Source organism: Mytilus galloprovincialis, chromosome 9 (assembly GCF_965363235.1).
Source record: "Mytilus galloprovincialis chromosome 9, xbMytGall1.hap1.1, whole genome shotgun sequence".
Lineage (NCBI taxonomy): Eukaryota > Metazoa > Mollusca > Bivalvia > Mytilida > Mytilidae > Mytilus > Mytilus galloprovincialis.
In genome coordinates this window covers 53517191-53535717 of record NC_134846.1, presented here as the reverse complement: position 1 = coordinate 53535717, position 18527 = coordinate 53517191, and the positions used below count along the sequence as shown (strand labels likewise).

The following is an 18527-nucleotide window of genomic DNA, read 5'->3' as shown; positions in this document are numbered from 1 at the left end:
GGTACCCAATTCATTTTCCCTATATGTTCGTTCTAATGTGGCAGTGTTTTGAAAAATTTAGAACAAAACAAACCATAGAGTCAAAGATAATGTTAACCATTCATAAAATAATATGCAAGTGTGAAGTGGACTGTTTACAAAATTCAAATGGATAACAAAATTAATACAAACAGAAAGGTCAAAGTTGCAATGTCCATGACCTTTAACAGAGTAACACAGTTACTAACGGCAACAATTATTTTTAGTACTTGGCAACACCTCACAACTCAATTATTTTCTCAATGAAAAATGAGAAAGAAAACAGAAAACATAGATAATTTGTCTGATAAAAAATATTTACACAATAAACAACCATCACCTCAGACGACCTTGGCAATCATTAATAGTTACATCTAAATACCACAAATAATACATATCAGTGTAAAGATATCTTGTCTAGCTTGTTAAGAGCATAGCTGTTGCACACAAAAAACATTGTGCACCGAGAGTTCATCTTGATTGTCGGTAACTGTTAAAGATACTATAATTATACCCACTTGCAAGAAATCATTATATAATAAATAGATCTTCTAAGTAATTGATACTGCAACAATTCATTTCATGTACACGAAATAGAACAGTGATCAGATTTCCTTTCTTTTATTTATCTCTTTTATCATTAAACATCAAATACACATTTTTTACATACTGGAAAAATCATGTAGACCTTAAATGAAATCCGAATTTATCCCAACTTTGTTTTTAAATATACTATTATAAGTGTCAAAGATTTTTTTTTATGGTTGCCTAGAATTCAAACAAAAACTTCCCACAAAATTTTCCTGGACAATGCCACCACCCTTCATCTGCCTTCTGCTAGGTCTTACAAGTTATTTCTAAGAGATCTATCTAAATACCAGATTTTTAGTAAAATGAATTTGTTTATGACGATGAGGACCAGGGTAAAGGACACCATGGGACTATTATTGCTATAATATTAATATTTTTTTTTTTTAAAGTTCATCAAATGTTTTATTGAGGGCCTGTAAAATTTAACATGTCTTTCTTAGCCTCCAAATGAAAAATATATCTACCACCCTATTGAGTAAATAATAAATCATAGAATGTACAATGAAACAAAAATTAAACAAAATATAAAGTACATATGTTGAAGAAGCGCGACACTGACCGCCAATATTTAAACACTAAATATTTATTCAAGTAAAAACATTTGTAAACTTGTCACCTGTTTGGGAGATTTTAATTTATTTTGACAATATAAATACCAAGTATTGATAGACAAAAAGCAAACAATTTACGTGGATAGTTTCACAGACAACAATATGATTTATATTTTTTCTATAAAATCTCTTTTAACATTTGCCGTAAGATGACCCCAGTTCACTCGTCAATTATAAGACTATTTGTATTAAATCAGATGGCCTAACATTAAACAAAGACACCAGGTGAGGCGGGCAGATGTTTTACCTGCTGAAACAAGGGAGAAGGTGAAAAAGATGACAATATTTTGTTTATTTACTGTTTTATTAGAGTAGCTACTATTCAAGAATTTTTAAAGTCCTGTAATATTTGAATATTTCATAATGATTCAATCAACTTTCGTATTGTCAAGGTGAAAGGTACCATATGCTTACAAAAAAATATAACAGTTATTTTATCATATTTACTTCTACAAATTATTTGAACTTGGAAAATCAAAACAGATATAACATTGTTACAAGATGTGGTATGAGTGACAATGAGACAACTCTCCATCCAAGTCACAATTTAAAGCTGTTATTCAGTTTCCCAATCAATCTGTAGACCAACTTATTTTCCTGTATACTTTTTTTACATTTCGCTCTTTCTAGGGGGTTTACTGGAAATCTATTTTCTTCATTTTCTAACTTTATACACTGGACATTTAACACCAAACAATCAATCAATCAATTGAACTTTGTTAAGGTTTATATATCAGATATAATCCAAGTTTTAAATGTTTGCAATTTTTTTTTTCATCTTGAAAGAGTTAATGAAAATAAATTGCAGGCAAAAATGAGATGGTAGGCAGTTAAGCAGTTGAATGAGATTTAATGGGCTATATAATAGTGCAGTCTCTATCCCTTTCTCACCTCAATGCATTCAACAGTAACTATCTGCTCAGAACGGCAATTTAAAAAAACTTAAACTTACTTAAAGAATTAGTTTTTGACAAAAAATATAAAAGCATACAAGTTACATGTATCATGTTTCACGACATTTAATTACATTTTTGTATATAATTATATATAAATTGTAAAATGATTTTACTATAATATCAAGGATGACTGCTATTCATCTTAGTTAATGGAATGTTACCAGGTGAAAATTTGATAAAACTATTATAAATATTCTCAATTTATTGAATGTTTTATGCAAAATTTACAACGAGAACATCATAATTTTGAATTATATTAAGATTTTGGCAGCCTATCAAAGCGATTACCAAGAAGGATGTCTTAAAGCATTCTTTACAAAGTCAGTTTCAATGCGTTAAACCAGAAAACCTTGTATAACAAAATTTAAGTACTATGAAAAGATGAAGTACATTAGTCTGCTATAAAAAAAAACTTAAAAGTTTAAAAGAAAAAAACATAAATCTACTTACATATGTAATTTCAACTGTTAATATGTAATTTGGGTTTTTTAAATATTTAATTTCTATCATTTTTGGCTCATTTGTTGTATATCTCTAAGAAACAAACAGCTATTAAGTCTCTGACTAATTGATATTAAAGTAGCTAGCACAAAAAAGACCAATTCAGAATACATAAAGGTGCCTAACATAAAGCAAAAATATTAACTTTTTACATGAAAGTTATGATACTTGGTATGAATGTCAGTGACAAGAACTATCTAAGAAGTCTCACCAATTGTCAATGTTGGCATTCAAAATATCTGAAATTAGGGCCACAATAGTGCCACTAAGCAACATGTCAATTGGAATATAACACAAACCACTTGTTACTCATCAATATACCTCTTCAATTACTAAATTATCAACTTGATATTGAAAGCATAAAGAAAAATATATTTTGGAAGAGGTAATGGCAAATAATTTGTAAAGAGTTCATTTTCAGGCATACAACAGTTTTTTATTTATACTTTAAAAGAGAGAACTAACTTCGCTGATGAAATTTCAAATCACTCTAAACAAAATGCTTGACATAGCACTTTTTCTGTGATAAATGAGAAAACATTTAAGGTTGAGTAATTATTGCTTTTCTTACAAATTTACAAGTCCTAGACAGATGCTGAAGATGACCTCTCAAGTCCTGTATAAAAATACTGACCTCATCAAGTCTTGTGAAAAAAATAATCTGATATCTTAATAATGTATCAATACTGGAGGAATTTTCGGACAACATTTCATGAAGATAGTGTACTACAAAACATAAAGCAAAGCAATACTGCAAAGTGTGGACACATATAAATGTTGCACTGTAAATAAAAAACCAAGGTAAAATAAATCAGTTACGAATGATGCAGTAGCATATAAAAACTAGAGGCTCTAAAGAGCCTGTGTCGTTCACCTTGGTATATGTGAATATTAAACAAAGGAAGCAGATGGATTCATGACAAAATTGTGTTTTGGTGATGGTGATGTGTTTGTACATCTTACTTTACTGAACATTCTTGCTGCTTACAATTATCTCTATCTATAATGATCTTGGCAAAGTAGTTTCAGTGGAAAATGTTAGTAAAAATTTACAAATTTTATGAAAATTGTTAAAAATTGACTATAAAGGACAATAACTCCTTAGGGGGTCAATTGACCATTTTGGTCATGTTTACTTATTTTTAGGTCTTACTTTGCTGTACATTATTGCTGTTTACAGTTTATTTCTATCTATAATAATATTCAAGATAATAACAAAAAACGGCAAAATTTCCTTAAAATTACCAATTTAGGGGCAGCAACCCAACAACCGGTTGTCGGGTCAATCTGAAAATTTCAGGGCAGATAGATCTTGACATGATAAACTATTAAACTCAGTCAGATTTGCTCTAAATGCTTTGATTTTTGAGTTATAAGCCAAAAACTGCATTTTACCCCTATGTTCTATATTAAGCCATGGCGGCCATCTTGGTTGGATGGCCGGGTCACCGGACACATATTTTAAACTACATACCCCAAAGATGATTGTGGCCAAGTTTGGATTAATTTAGCCCAGTAGTTTCAGAGGAGAAGATTTTTGTAAAAGATTACTAAGATTTACGAAAAAGGGTTAAAAATTGACTATAAAGGGCAATAACTCCTTAAGGGGTCAACTGACCATTTCGGTCATGTTGACTTATTTGTAGATCTTACTTTGCTGAACATTATTGCTGTTTACAGTTTATCTCTATCTATAATAATATTCAAGATAATAACCAAAAACAGCAAAATTTCCATAAAAATTACCAATTCAGGGGCAGCAACCCAACAACGGGTTGTCCGATTCATCTGAAAATTTCAGGGCAGATAGATCTTAACCTGATAAACAATTTTATCCCTTGTCAGATTTGCTCTAAATGCTTTGGTTTTTGAGTTATAAGCCAAAAACTGCATTTTACCCCTATGTTCTATTTTTAGCCATGGTGGCCATCTTGGTTGGTTGGCCGGGTCACCGAACACATTTTTTTTAAAATAGATACTCCAATGATGATTGTGACCAAGTTTGATTAAATTTGGCCCAGTAGTTTTAGAGGAGAAGATTTTTGTAAAAGTTAACGACGCCGGACGCCGGACGCAAAGTGATGGGCCAGGTGAGCTAAAAAAATGAAACAAAAAATTCCTATTAATGTGTTAGACCTTGATGCAATCATTGACGCAGCATGTTTTTTTTTTATACTTGCAGTGTTCTTTATTACTTGGTGAAATTTTAAAACTTCAACTGAAAAAGAGACTTTTTTTAAGGAAGTACATCATGGTAGAATTAGTTGGAATCAGGGAGCCTTTAATATAAAATGGTATTCCTTATCTTTGCCCTATTTCCTGGTTACCTTTATGGCTAGACAAGCAATGGCCATAAAACATCTCTAGTTCCTCCCAAAATATTTTATACAATTGATCATGCTTGTAAAGTGCAGTTATGTAAAAATCTTCAACTTTTTGCAGTTTCCTCTAACAATAAAGCAAAAAGGCGGTAAAAATTATATTGTCACTTGTAGGTTTTAAAAATGACAAAATAGTATGATAAACGATGTAGTATTTTTAGTGTATTTAGTTTTCAATTAAGTGACAAACAAGTTATGATAATATAAAACCCAAGGGTAATAGATAGGTTTATTCACTCAATTTTATACAACTTTGTTGTAATCAGATAACTCGCACAAGTCATATCCTTTATATATCGATTGTCATAGGATAAAGAACTTGCGCCTTTTGAAAACTTTCCAACCGTGAAAAGAATGGAAGAATAAAATGGGTTCATATTTGTCATCGCAGAAAAATGACATTAATGACATCTTATTATGTTCAATTGCTATATTAAGATATTTTTTTACTTAGAATTTTTACAGGTTTTGATGGATCTCCTTCGACCTTTAACCTCATTTTACAAAGTTTCAACTGAATATCCTCATTGATAAACTTGACAAAGTCAAGCCTTTAATTTTTATCTTATCAAGTTATATATTTACCTGGTAATATATTGTTAAAAAGTCTTTCAGAGAAAATTATTTGTTATGAATAAAAAGAGATGGGGAAAACAATAAAGAGGCAGCAACCTGGTTTTTAGTGGGGTTCGTAGTTTTGTCTGATCTTTAGTTCATAAAACTAGAGAGAATTTTACATTTTACAACTTTTCCTGGAATATTTTCACATTTCTATGTTGATTTTTATAATGGAAAAAAAGTTTGTGACGCTTATGGAGGTAATGAAGCCTGTTGCCCTTAAACATAAAAGTTAGAAGATAAAATTTTCAGAAAAAGTGAATTGATGATAATAGATTTTTTTTTTTACCTCTGTTGGTAATTCAGCAGGAACAGATTACTTTGAGATTGCGAGAGGAAGAGAGAGAGAAAGAAAAAGAAAAAGACAACTTGAGTAAATTTTTTCCATGGTCCTTGTCAATGTTAGTTTTCGTACTGTAGCTATGCTTTAATCCTACATTTTTATGTTTTAATGCAACAAAATATTAGGAGCGTTTGGACAATGCAATGCTGTGAGCAACCAGTGTAAATCTCTCATAATTGAAACATCTAATTAATTTACTAACTGCAGTTATAAGTGCAAAATCATATAATAACTAAGCTTGTAGATATTAACAAGATCCAATCGAACATAAACCTGACAATTACTATGGATCACTTATATACTGATATTCTTAATTTACTCTCAATATGGATCACATACCAACAAGTTATACATTGATCGCATAATTAAATACTTATCAGATGATTCCACTGCTATTAACCTCTCTATGATGGTTTTTTTTCCAATACCAATGATCACAATTGATGATTTAAGAATATTTACAATTTACACACTTCACACCTTTCCATTTAAAAAAAAAAATTAAAAAAAAAAAAAAAAATTTAAACAGAACAAATCTTAATTTACCCTGACTTTGTACCTTTCCAATTCTTCTAATATTAAAAAAATATAACAGTTTTTCTTTTTACTCCCCTGCCCCCTAACAGTACAAATTACTGTTTGTATAAATGATTTTAAACTTATACTATATACTTATCATACCTCTAAGCATTTCATCAGGTTAATGTCAATGAACACTTTAGCAAACCACCATCTCTTTAAAAATACAAACTTGAAATGTATACCTTTATATTTATTTAGATTTCCATACAAAAGAAATTGAGTAAATCATGTACGTTTGATTACAGTTACATTTGTATACAAGGAATCTATGATACAAATTTCTGTTGGGCATTGTAATGTGTTCATATTTATCAGATAAACATCATCTCAAGTGACCCCCTCTGTTGGTGCTCACAGAGCTGTGAAAACATGCTTCATTTGTGGCAAATCAACACTTTAAATTGCTAATTTTAAGGATGTCAACAAATGTATCCTTATTTAAACATTCAGATATCAATATTGGAAGTAATTAAAAATGTATTGTCGTGAGGCAAATAAATTTCATAAAATTTATGATAATTGATTGTTGTATAATAACCGCCTGTCAATCATTCGGATATAAGATATGTTAAAAATAATATCAATTAATTATAGATATATATAATTATAGAATTATACATTCATCGATTTGTTGAACTCTGGAACTGTTTGTCAAGTATAAGAACAGTCACAGGGAAAAGAAAATATGAAGCACATCTTTGGCATACTTCTTAATTAAAATGAACGACTTCAATAAACGGTGACCCAATATCCATGGTAATTCAGAATAAAAAATATAGCTTTAAAACTAAGCTGCTTATCTTTTTTATCATAACTGCTTCTTAGAAATCCTTTCATTAGTATAATTAAATTACAATTTTAGTATGGCTTTAAAAAAATCAACATACAACCAGATGCTCTGCAGGGCATAGCTTTATACGACCGCAGAGGTTGAACCCTGAACGGTTGGGGCAAGTATGGACACAACATTCAAGCTGGATTCAGCTCTAAATTTGGATTGTGATTAAATAGTTGACACAGCATAGGTTTCTGACACAGAATGAATGTGTTCTAATGAACTTAAAATTTTTGTTTTCTCTTAGAGCAATTCACTATGCTGTTGAATATTAATCCTCTCAAAAAAATGTTTGAAGAAATTTTCTTTTTTATTTATGAAATTTCAAATGAGAAAAATTGAACCCAATTTTTTTAATCACATCCCCCTTTCCCTTATTCCAAAACTAATCTCAATTAAAATTTCTAATGGAGTTTGCAACAATAACTACTCATTTAAATACATCATAAAATATTAAGATGTAAAAAAACTGCTTGTTATCACTGAATGGTAAAGATTATTTTAATTTATCAGTTGGTAGTAAAAAGTGAATATACATTGTATATTGTATATAACAAAGATTTAAGTTGATTCTGGACAAAGAAAGATAACTCCAATTAAAAAAAATCTTGCTATTGCACAATATTTTGCAATTAGATATTTCTTGCTTACTATTCTGGACAAAGAAAGATAACTCTAATTAAAAAAAAATTTGCTATTTCACAATATTGTGCAATTAGATATTTCTTGCCATTGCGCAATACTGTGCAATTGAAAAGACTTGCTATTGCACAATACTTAATATAATAATTTTAGATCCTGATTTGGACCAACTTGAAAACTGGGCCCATAATAAAAAATCTAAGTACATTTTTGGATTCAGCATATCAAAGAACCCCAAGATTTCAATTTTTGTTAAAATCAGACTAAGTTTAATTTTGGACCCTTTGGACTTTAGTGTAGACCAATTTGAAAACAGTACCAAAAATGAAGAATCTACATACACAGTTAGATTTGGTATATCAAAGAACCCCATTTATTCAATTTTTGATGAAATCAAACAAAGTTTAATTTTGGACCCCGATTTGGACCAACTTGAAAACTGGGCCAATAATCAAGAATCTAAGTACATTTTTAGATTCAGCATATCAAAGAACCTAACTGATTCATTTTTTGTCAAAATCAAACTAAGTTTAATTTTGGACCCTTTGGACCTTAATGTAGACCAATTTGAAAACGGGACCAAAAGTTAAGAATCTACATACACAGTCATGACAGTTAGATTCGGCATATCAAAGAACCCCAATTATTCAATTTTGATGAAATCAAACAAAGTTTAATTTTGGACCCTTTGGGCCCCTTATTATGTTGGGACCTAAACTCCCAAAATCAATACCAACCTTAATTTTGTAGTCATTAACATTGTGTTTAAATTTCATTGATTTCTATTTACTTAAACTAAAGTTATTGTGCGAAAACCAAGAATAATGCTTATTTGGGCCCTTTTTTGGCCCCTAATTCCTAAACTGTTGAAAACAAAACTCCCAAAATCAATCCCAACCGTTCTTTTGTGGTCATAAACCTTGTGTCAAAATTTCATAGATTTCTATTAACTTAAACTAAAGTTATAGTGCGAAAACCAAGAAAATGCTTATTTGGGCCCTTTTTGGCCCCTAATTCCTAAAATGTTGGGACCAAAACTCCCAAAATCAATACCAACCTTCCTTTTGTGGTCATAAACCTTGTGTTAAAATTTCATAGATTTCCATTCACTTTTACTAAAGTTAGAGTGCGAAAACTAAAAGTATTCGGACGACAACGACGACGACGACGACGCCAACGTGATAGCAATATACGACGAAAATTTTTTCAAATTTTGCGGTCGTATAAAAATCGTGTCCTAATTTAGATAATATGTATATCTTGATATAATTCTATAACTCAATGTTTGAGCGCATTTACATTTAGCTACAATTCACCAAACTACAGTTCAATTTTACCATATAAGGATTTTTTGCAATGCATTAATACTTTAAACATGATGAAATTTGAAAAAAACTCATTTGGTCTTTCTAAAACATGTCAAAATTAACCTTTTCAGAAAATTTGACAACCAATCATAATTATGTTTTTTTTAATTAAAGGTTAAAAAATCATCTTTATTCTATACATATAAATACTATAGTTCTATGTGCTCTTTCAAGTCTCTTGATACAGCTAGAATCTAAAGATAAAAAGGTTATTACAAGTTATCAATTGAATCTTTGGGGGAATCTTAGACTTTACATTTTTTCAATCACATCTAATATTTCATTGTTTCCTAAGATCTTTATTTACTGATATAAAGTTTAATTCTGACAACTTTAAATATCATCAAGTTCACGATATTTCATTTTAATCCCTCCCACTAAAAGTAATTGTCATATCTTTGTCTCATTTCATCAAGATTTTTTCTAATATTTTTTTTTTACGATTCTCGTTTAATAATTGAAATTACAGTATAAAATTACCACAAGTTCTTAATTTAGAAATCTGAAACAATCTAAAGATCGTCCCCCACCACCCACTTTTCACCTGTGTCGTCAGAGGGATGTTTTTCTTCCAAACAATATGAGGATATAATCAATTCCTACAGTATGTTATGATAGCGTAATTAACGTGACAATTTATATAGTTATGAGCGTCTACCATTATCCAAATTATGATACATATCATGAAGTAATTACAATATCATTATCAACATCTTATAAACATTATTAGTGATTTTTACACATATTTAATAAATCTTATTAATTAATTGCATAATTATTGAGGCAATTAGCAATGTTTTATATGTTTTCAATCATCAAATGATTTATGAAAGTAGGTATATCAGGGAGATTTAGTACACAAATTGAGACCAGTTTTTCATCTCAAAAATGAAGCAGTATACTTATTATATAACTTCTAGCCTAGGGATTTTATTGACTGATTGTTGATGTTTTAATGCCACTTTAAAGCGCCATATTTGGGCTAATTTCTTGGAAGCGGAAGCCAAAGTGCCAGGAAAAAACCACTAACCTTAGAAAGGAAAACTGACAATCCTAGTCAATTAAGATTGGAGTCAAGTGCACCCACACGAGAGGGGTTGGAACTCATAAACTCAGTGTTGACTGGCTAGTGACTACTTCAAGCACTTGGCCACTGAGGCCCTGCCTCATGATGGAAGGGCTTTCAATATTTTCTTCTCATATCATTAAGGCCTTTGAATGTTTTTAAGATAGAAAACTGATCTTTTTTTATTAATGGTAAACATTTATGTCCAACCCTTTACCAGATGATGGCCCTTTTTTTCTAAGGAGCCTAATGAATTGGTGAAAATCATTATGGAATAGCACCTCTTTAAGCTAACTAGATTTCCATGGAAAATCAAAACACTGGTATTTGTATCCCAAAAATAAGTCTTTCAAATTTTTGTTTTGCTTTAAATAATTGAAGGTCAAGGACCACTCCATTTGTCAAGTAAAAGGTCCTCTTAAGAAAGTCAATAGTCATTTATAAAACATAAGTGTAAAGAATTTGAGGTCTTTGACTTTTGTAATTCAATAATGAAAAGTCCCCTCCTAGAAAAGGCAGGTCCCTGACCTCATACCCACTCTTATTTTACCCCCTGTCTTTATTGTTTTTTTTAGGGTGCAGGTTGGTTCCTTTGATGTTCAATATGTCAGTGGTTCTTATCTTAATATATATTGATATAAGAATGTGTAAAGAAATTCAAATCAAAGTACTGCATTAAGATCAAACATTGACATAACTGAAAAAAAACAACATATGAATTGATCATTCATCACAGAAATAGAAGTTTTAAATTAGTTAAATAGTTCTCTTACATCTGATAAACCTATAGTGTAATGTTAAAGGTATTGTTACCCACAAAAATTACTTACAAATTAACAAAAGAAGCTGTTAGAATGTAAATACACAAAGAAGTAAATGTTTAACAACTTTTGAATCTATATTGAAAAGATTTTTACAAATGATTTTAAAGGGAATAATTATGATTTAAAATGAGTTTATTTTCATTCTTTGTACTAAGTATTCACTTTTACACATTAAACATCTAAAGCTACATGTAAACAAACCAAACAGACTGCTAAGTAAATATTCTGATAAACTGTATAATTTGTTGTCAAACAAACCAGAAAATTTCTATAAAAATATTGTTCTTTCTGTAAGTTACAAAATTTAATTGAATTTTTTCGTTGCAAAATATTTAAAACCTTATTAAAGTTGTGCTGTTCACAATTTAACCTCCGATAAACAAATCTGATTCCTTATACATGTACTTTATTTCAAACAAGTCTGTGAAATTACAGTAAAAAGTAAAATCACAAACATACTGAACTCCGAGGAAAATTCAAAACGGAAAGTCCCTAATCAAATGGCAAAATCAAATGATAAGCCACATCAAATGAATGGACAACAACCCTTTTTTCCAGATTATGTCCCTTCTCTCACTCTTTAATTTCCAAAATAACAAAATTTGGAGAGAAAAAAACAAATCTGTGACCACAAAATATCTCAATTATCCAAGGTACAGTAACCAAGTAAAACAAGTAAACATTGGACTTTTAAAAGGCTATTGGTACCTATATCTTTGTTTGGATATTTAAAATGACCAATTGGGCCATAAAAAAGAATAGGTTTGTTTGCCCAAATGCTACCTACCAAGAATAAAGCTGCCTACTCAAATTCTTTTATTGTCCTGATTTGAAGAAGTTTTTTTTTTTGAATCAGGCATGAAGACTAATAAACACCTGATACTTCCAATTTCTCTTTTTGAAAAAAAAAAAAAAATGCCTACCTACCTACCCACTGTCTCAACCTTTGGGTAAGGTTTGGGCAAACCAAAATATTTTTAATTGTGGCCTTAATACAAATCAGTTCAATCATTTTACATTTCCTTTGATTGGTATACTTCTGTAAAAGTGCAATTTGTTAGCATCATAAAATTGATTGTGGAACTTCTAGACATGTCTGCAGAAAAGTTGACCAAGATATAATTTAATTTCTGCAAGTATGATTTCATATTGAGGGGGTGGGTTAATAGTTAAGTTTAACAGGGATATTATAGATTAAAACAGATTTTAAAGTGATCATTTAGTAAAAGTCTGAAAAATCATGTCATCATTTAACACAATACAAAAAAATATTGGATATTTAACAAAAAGATGAAGTTTATGAATAATTGGCCCTAGGCTTTATATTGTTAACATGTACATATTGTTTTAAATGCAAAAAATATTTCCTATACATAAAAAAAATATTACAACATGATTATAAATCACTCAAAAAATCACATATATAACCAAAAAATCTAAATGAAAAGAAAATTTATTCATGGTAATATTTGCATATTATTCATTTAAAGTACACTACAAGAAATATTCCACTGAGAAAAATGAATAAAAGGAGATATTGGGTCAACATCATAAAGACAATATCTAAACAACTATATTTGATCAAATTACTAAATATGACATAACCAAAAATAAGTGAGTGACATAAGACAAACATCTGTATCTCACTATATATAATGTCACTGTATCTCACTATATATAATGTCACTGTATCTCACTATATATAATGTCACTGAATCTCACTATATATAATGTCACTGTATCTCACTATATATAATGTCACTGTATCTCACTATATATAATGTCACTGTATCTCACTATATATAATGTCACTGTATCTCACTATATATAATGTCACTGTATCTCACTATATATAATGTCTCTGTCATGTAGAATGGATAAGACAAACAAATAATCAAAACATATACAAAGAAATTTCAAGAAAATCAGATGCCAAGTTAAAAGCTTGGGCAAATTTTTCTCGAAATTCTTTGTGGAACTGTTTTGCAAATATATCGATTCAATGTGTATTTCTGAGAAATTTGAAATGCACTACCTTTAGTATAACTTATTTCAGTTTGAGGACACAGTGACACTAACATCAATACCACTCTTTTGCAGTTTGTGATCACATATTATCTGTTATTAAACTCTAAATAAAGTTTAAAGACATTTCAATCAAGAATTATATCCTAGCAATAAAAAGCGTCTACATTAAGACCATTATTGCTAAAGTTTTTTTCATTATTGATTCTTTTTTTCAAAATAAAACGCTTTAATTTTTGCCTAGAAGTAAGATATTGCCTTGGTATCACAAAACTAATCTATTTATATTAAATATACCGACTTCAGATGCATTAATACAATGTAGAACACGACTAGACAAACAAGGCTTAAAATCCTATTACAAATGAAATCAATTCAAGGTCAGAGTATATAATAAGTATTTTACAGATGAATAATACCCTCCAAAAACACAAAATATAAATATTTTCAAATTGGATATAAGCTGATAAGTAAATACATAATAAACCTGTAAATCACCCCTATCTGTCTTAATAATTGGCTTGTATCACATTTTTCTATGATTTCCTAACAAACAATTTGCCGTTTACTTATTTATAGCACATGACAGGTCGTCATTTTCACTAAATACCTAAGCAACCATAACATTTACATAGATGAGGTGAAAAAAATGTAACAGATAAAACCTGATACCTTCAGAGCTAATTTCTACATTACTGTAGAGAACCGCTGCTACAGGTTTATTATCTGGCAATTATCTCAACACTCAGTAACAATCACGCTGTTACAGGGTCATTTAATCTGTGTATTCATTAGATTAAGTCAGCAATACACAATAACTTGTTTGTTGAGGTTGAAAATCGCTTGTTAAATCATTACTCTGTTTGTTACGGATTTTTTTCTACTTTGACGACTTTGTCAAAAATAGTTAGACACTGAATCAGTGCTCACGATTTTAACCCATTTTTCATCTGCTAGGTTTTATCGTAATTGTTTCTTCTGCAATAGAGACAATTTATCACACTAATTGGTGAAGTCTTTGTTTCAGATGATGAAAAACAGTGCATAAAAAAGAAAACAATCTGTGAAAGTTTTCACTCATCTTTTACTGTTATGACAGCTTTGAGGAGACGTTAAGGAACAGATGTGGGTACCAGATTTTCCAAGTTCTTTCCTCCCAGTAAATGCAAAAAAAGATTCAAAGAATGCTTTGTCTTTTCTATGATTGAGAGATTACATATTGGATTCTAAACATCAATCCAGCGCTGCTTAGTCCAGACACATTAATTTCTGATCATTGTGAAATTATAATATTTCATCATTTCTCTATTACATAATTGGTAACTCCCTATTCTTTAAAGTTTATTAATCAATTTTTGATGTTGCATAATTCAAAAATATAATAAACATTGAAAATTAATAAAACTCAAAATAATGTAATGTGCATTTTATGACTCCGCCTTCCTGCACTTTTAGTTACATTTTCTTAAATATAGCATTTTCAAAATAAACACAAAAATAAAATATTTCCTCAATGATTTATAGGGTACTCAGGATCAATACATGCAAAATGGGAGATAACTCATATCAAGAGAAAAGAAAGATCCATACAAGGACTTTTTCAGGGGTCCAGCTTGTTCTTAAATCATAAATGTCTGTTTTTATCCTAATATTCCAAAACATTTCTCATAAGGCCAAATAAAAATATGTGTGGTTCCAGTAACATACTTTTAAAAAACAGGGTCGTTAGGTCACCAATTTTTTTTTTTTTTTTTTTTTCAAATTTTTATTTTTGATTGTCAAAATCGGGTATCGGGTGCTTACCGAAATTGTTTCTGGTATAATACACGCCCCAACTGGAAGTCCGCCATTTTTTCATGTGTTTTGTTGTAAAATAAACAGTCATGATACGTTTTTAGTTAATTTTGTTGCATTTGGTTATAAATTCTTGAATTTTAGCCGTAATAGATACTTCTGATGGAAATTTAGATGACAGAAATCCATGAATTTAATTATTTTAAATCACATTCCTCAAAATTTGATCGTTTGAAAATTTATTTTTCAGAAATGAAACTAGAGGCTCTAAAGAGCCTGTGTCGCTCACCTTGGTGTATGTGAATATTTAACAAAGGACATATATATATGACAAAATTGTGTTTTGGTGATGGTGATGTGTTTGTAGATCTTACTTTACTTAACATTCTTGCTGCTTACAATTCTATCTTTAATGAACTTGGCCCAGTAGTTTCAGTCAAAATGCTAGTGAAAATTTACAAATTTTATGAAAATTGTTAAAAATTGACTATAAAGGGCAATAACTCCTTAGGGGGTCAATTGACCATTTTGGTCAGTTGACTTATTTTTAGGTCTTACTTTGCTGTACATTATTGCTGTTTACAGTTTATCTCTAACTATAATAATATTCAAGATAATAACAAAAAAACGGCAAAACTTCCTTAAAATTACCAATTCAGGGGCAGCAACCTAACAATCGGTTATCCGATTCATCTGAAAATTTTAGGGCAGACAGATCTTCACCTAATAAACAATTTCACCTCCTGTCAAATTTGCTCTAAAAACTTTGGTTTTGGAGTTATAAGCCAAAAACTGTATTTTACCCCGATGTTCTATTTTTAGCCATGGCAGCCATCTTGGTTGGTTGGCCGAGTCACTGGACACATTTTTTAAACTAGATACCCCAATGATGATTATGGCGAAGTTTGGTTAAATTTGGCCCAGTAGTTTCAGAGGAGAAGATTTTTCTAAAAGATTACTAAGATTTACGAAAAATGGTTAAAAATTGACTATAAAGGGCAATAACTCCTAAAGTGGTCAACTGACCATTTTGGTCATGCTGACTTATTTGTAGATCTTACTTTGCTGAACATTATTGCTGTTTACAGTTTATCTCTATCTATAATAATATTCAAGATAACCAAAAACAGCAAAATTTCCTTAAAATTACCATTTCAGGGGCAGCAACCCAACAACGGAATGTCCGATTCATCTGAAAATTTCAGGGCAGATAAATCTTGACCTGATGAACAATTTTACCCCATGTCAGATTTGCTCTAAATGCTTTGGTTTTGGAGTTATAAGCCAAAAACTGCATTTTACCCTTATGTTCTATTTTTAGCCATGGCGGCCATCTTGGTTGGTTGGGCGGGGCACCGGACATATTTTTTAAACTAGATACCCCAATGATGATTATGGCTAAGTTTGGTTAAATTTGGCCCAGTAGTTTCAGAGGAGAAGATTTTTGTAAAAGTTAACGCAGAACGACGACGACGGACGACGCCGGACGCCGGACGCCAAGTGATGAGAAAAGCTCACTTGGCCTTTCGGCCAGGTGAGCTAAAAAAAAGTTCTAGGGTCGGGGGGTTTCAACTAGGGTCGGTCGGGTAACTGGAACCACACATATATTTTTATTTGGCCTAGGTTAAATTTTGAAATAATTCTACTTCTATTTGAAAAGAAGAATTTGTTCATCTCACAGATGTATAACATGTATAAATTTGAACCTCTCCCTTTCTTTAAAGAGGGAAATATGCTTTCATTTATGATTATTGACTACCATTATATGAAATATATCATAACAAAATTATAACTTTACTGCAATTTATAAACAAAAGGCAGAGCTTTTAGATCATTACATACAATAAGCTTAGATAGCCTAAAGTAATCATGCACTAAACTGTTTTGCCAGTAACTCACAAATAAATATGCATATTAATATGTCAGTTTACTTTAATGCAGTTCATGTTTACCAAAAATATAGGAAATGTATACATGTATGTGAGTACCACTCCAATCATACAAGATATCAGGAAAGTCTTAAATTTCGTAAATAGTTTTTTTTTGTGTCAAGTTTTCATTATGGTTTGGGCTTAAATAGGTGGAGCACAATGGTGGATCCAAGGTAGGGGGTGTTCCAGGGGTAGGGACCCCCTTTATTTGGAAGATCAATGCATTTGAATGTGGATATGGTTGCAACCCCCCTTTTTCCAGGGTTGGGAAGCAGCCCCTCCTTTGAAAATGGCTGGATCTGCCCCAGGAGCAGTTCTATCTTCGCCAGATTCATAGTTCCCTTTTCACAGCCTGATATAATGCATTTAAATGGTAAAACAGTAAATATACAGAAAAAGTTTTGATGCAAAAAATGCCTTGTTTAGCAACCACAGCAACATAAGACATGCATGAAAATTTCCTGCTACCTAGTACAGGTATATACAAGTATACAATATATTTGTCCAGGAAAAGGAGCAAATCTAAAATCTATGTTAAAACAGGATGATACATCACTAAGTAGGATAAGATGTGGTTTTGGTACTAATGATGCTAAATCAATTAATAGACCACAGAAAGATTTAGTATGTGTATGTAACACTAAGAGAAGTCACTACATCATTCTCTAAAATGGCAAAACTCTTCAACTAATGTTTCATTGAATTTAAAATGCACATTTAAAATAAAAATATACATTACAAAATTTTAAAAAAAATATTTCTTTTCGAGTGCAAATTAAAAAACAAATTTGGTTCCTTTTCAAGTGCAAAATATAAAAAACAAATCATGTTAAACTTAACAAGATGAACATTTAAAACAAAAAATCAATTGGTTGTCAATAAAATTTACATTTAATGTATAAGTAGTATGTAACGATAATATCTCTTTTTTGTCATTAATGAATTAGAAATGTGACACAACTAACATAAAATACAACTCCCTAAGTAATACACATCTTAAGAATTTAATCAATTACACACTATTACTGCATTTCCTTTACATAAAAGAAAACAAGCAAGATTTATTAAGAACACATTTGTCAGTACACGTGCATGAGATATTCCCAGATATTATTTAAATTAACTGAGACTAATAGCAATATTTAAATGGAATTCTTGTCTCCTGATGGTTTTTGTCCGATAATCATTTCTCTAGCCTCTTAACAACAATGCTTTATGACAATAGAGGAAACCCAAATGGTTAATTCTAACAAGATGAATGGATTTCGTTCAATGTCATACATATTTAAACTCTTAACAAAACAATAAAGTCTCGCCAATAATCTACTCTTGGCCACAGTATGACCAATCAACTAAGCCATGTATAAACAGACATGCAACAAAATATTATCTTTTTACTCACCGAACAGATTAGTGCTAGTTGTATATATGTAAATAAAATA

General features: G+C 30.3%; 1 protein-coding gene across 2 annotated transcripts in view; it reads right to left on the bottom strand.

The window, feature by feature from the left end:
* LOC143045290 (zinc finger MIZ domain-containing protein 1-like) overlaps positions 1-18527 on the bottom strand; it is a 220115-nt gene that overhangs the window by 85517 nt on the left and 116071 nt on the right. The window lies entirely within an intron of this gene.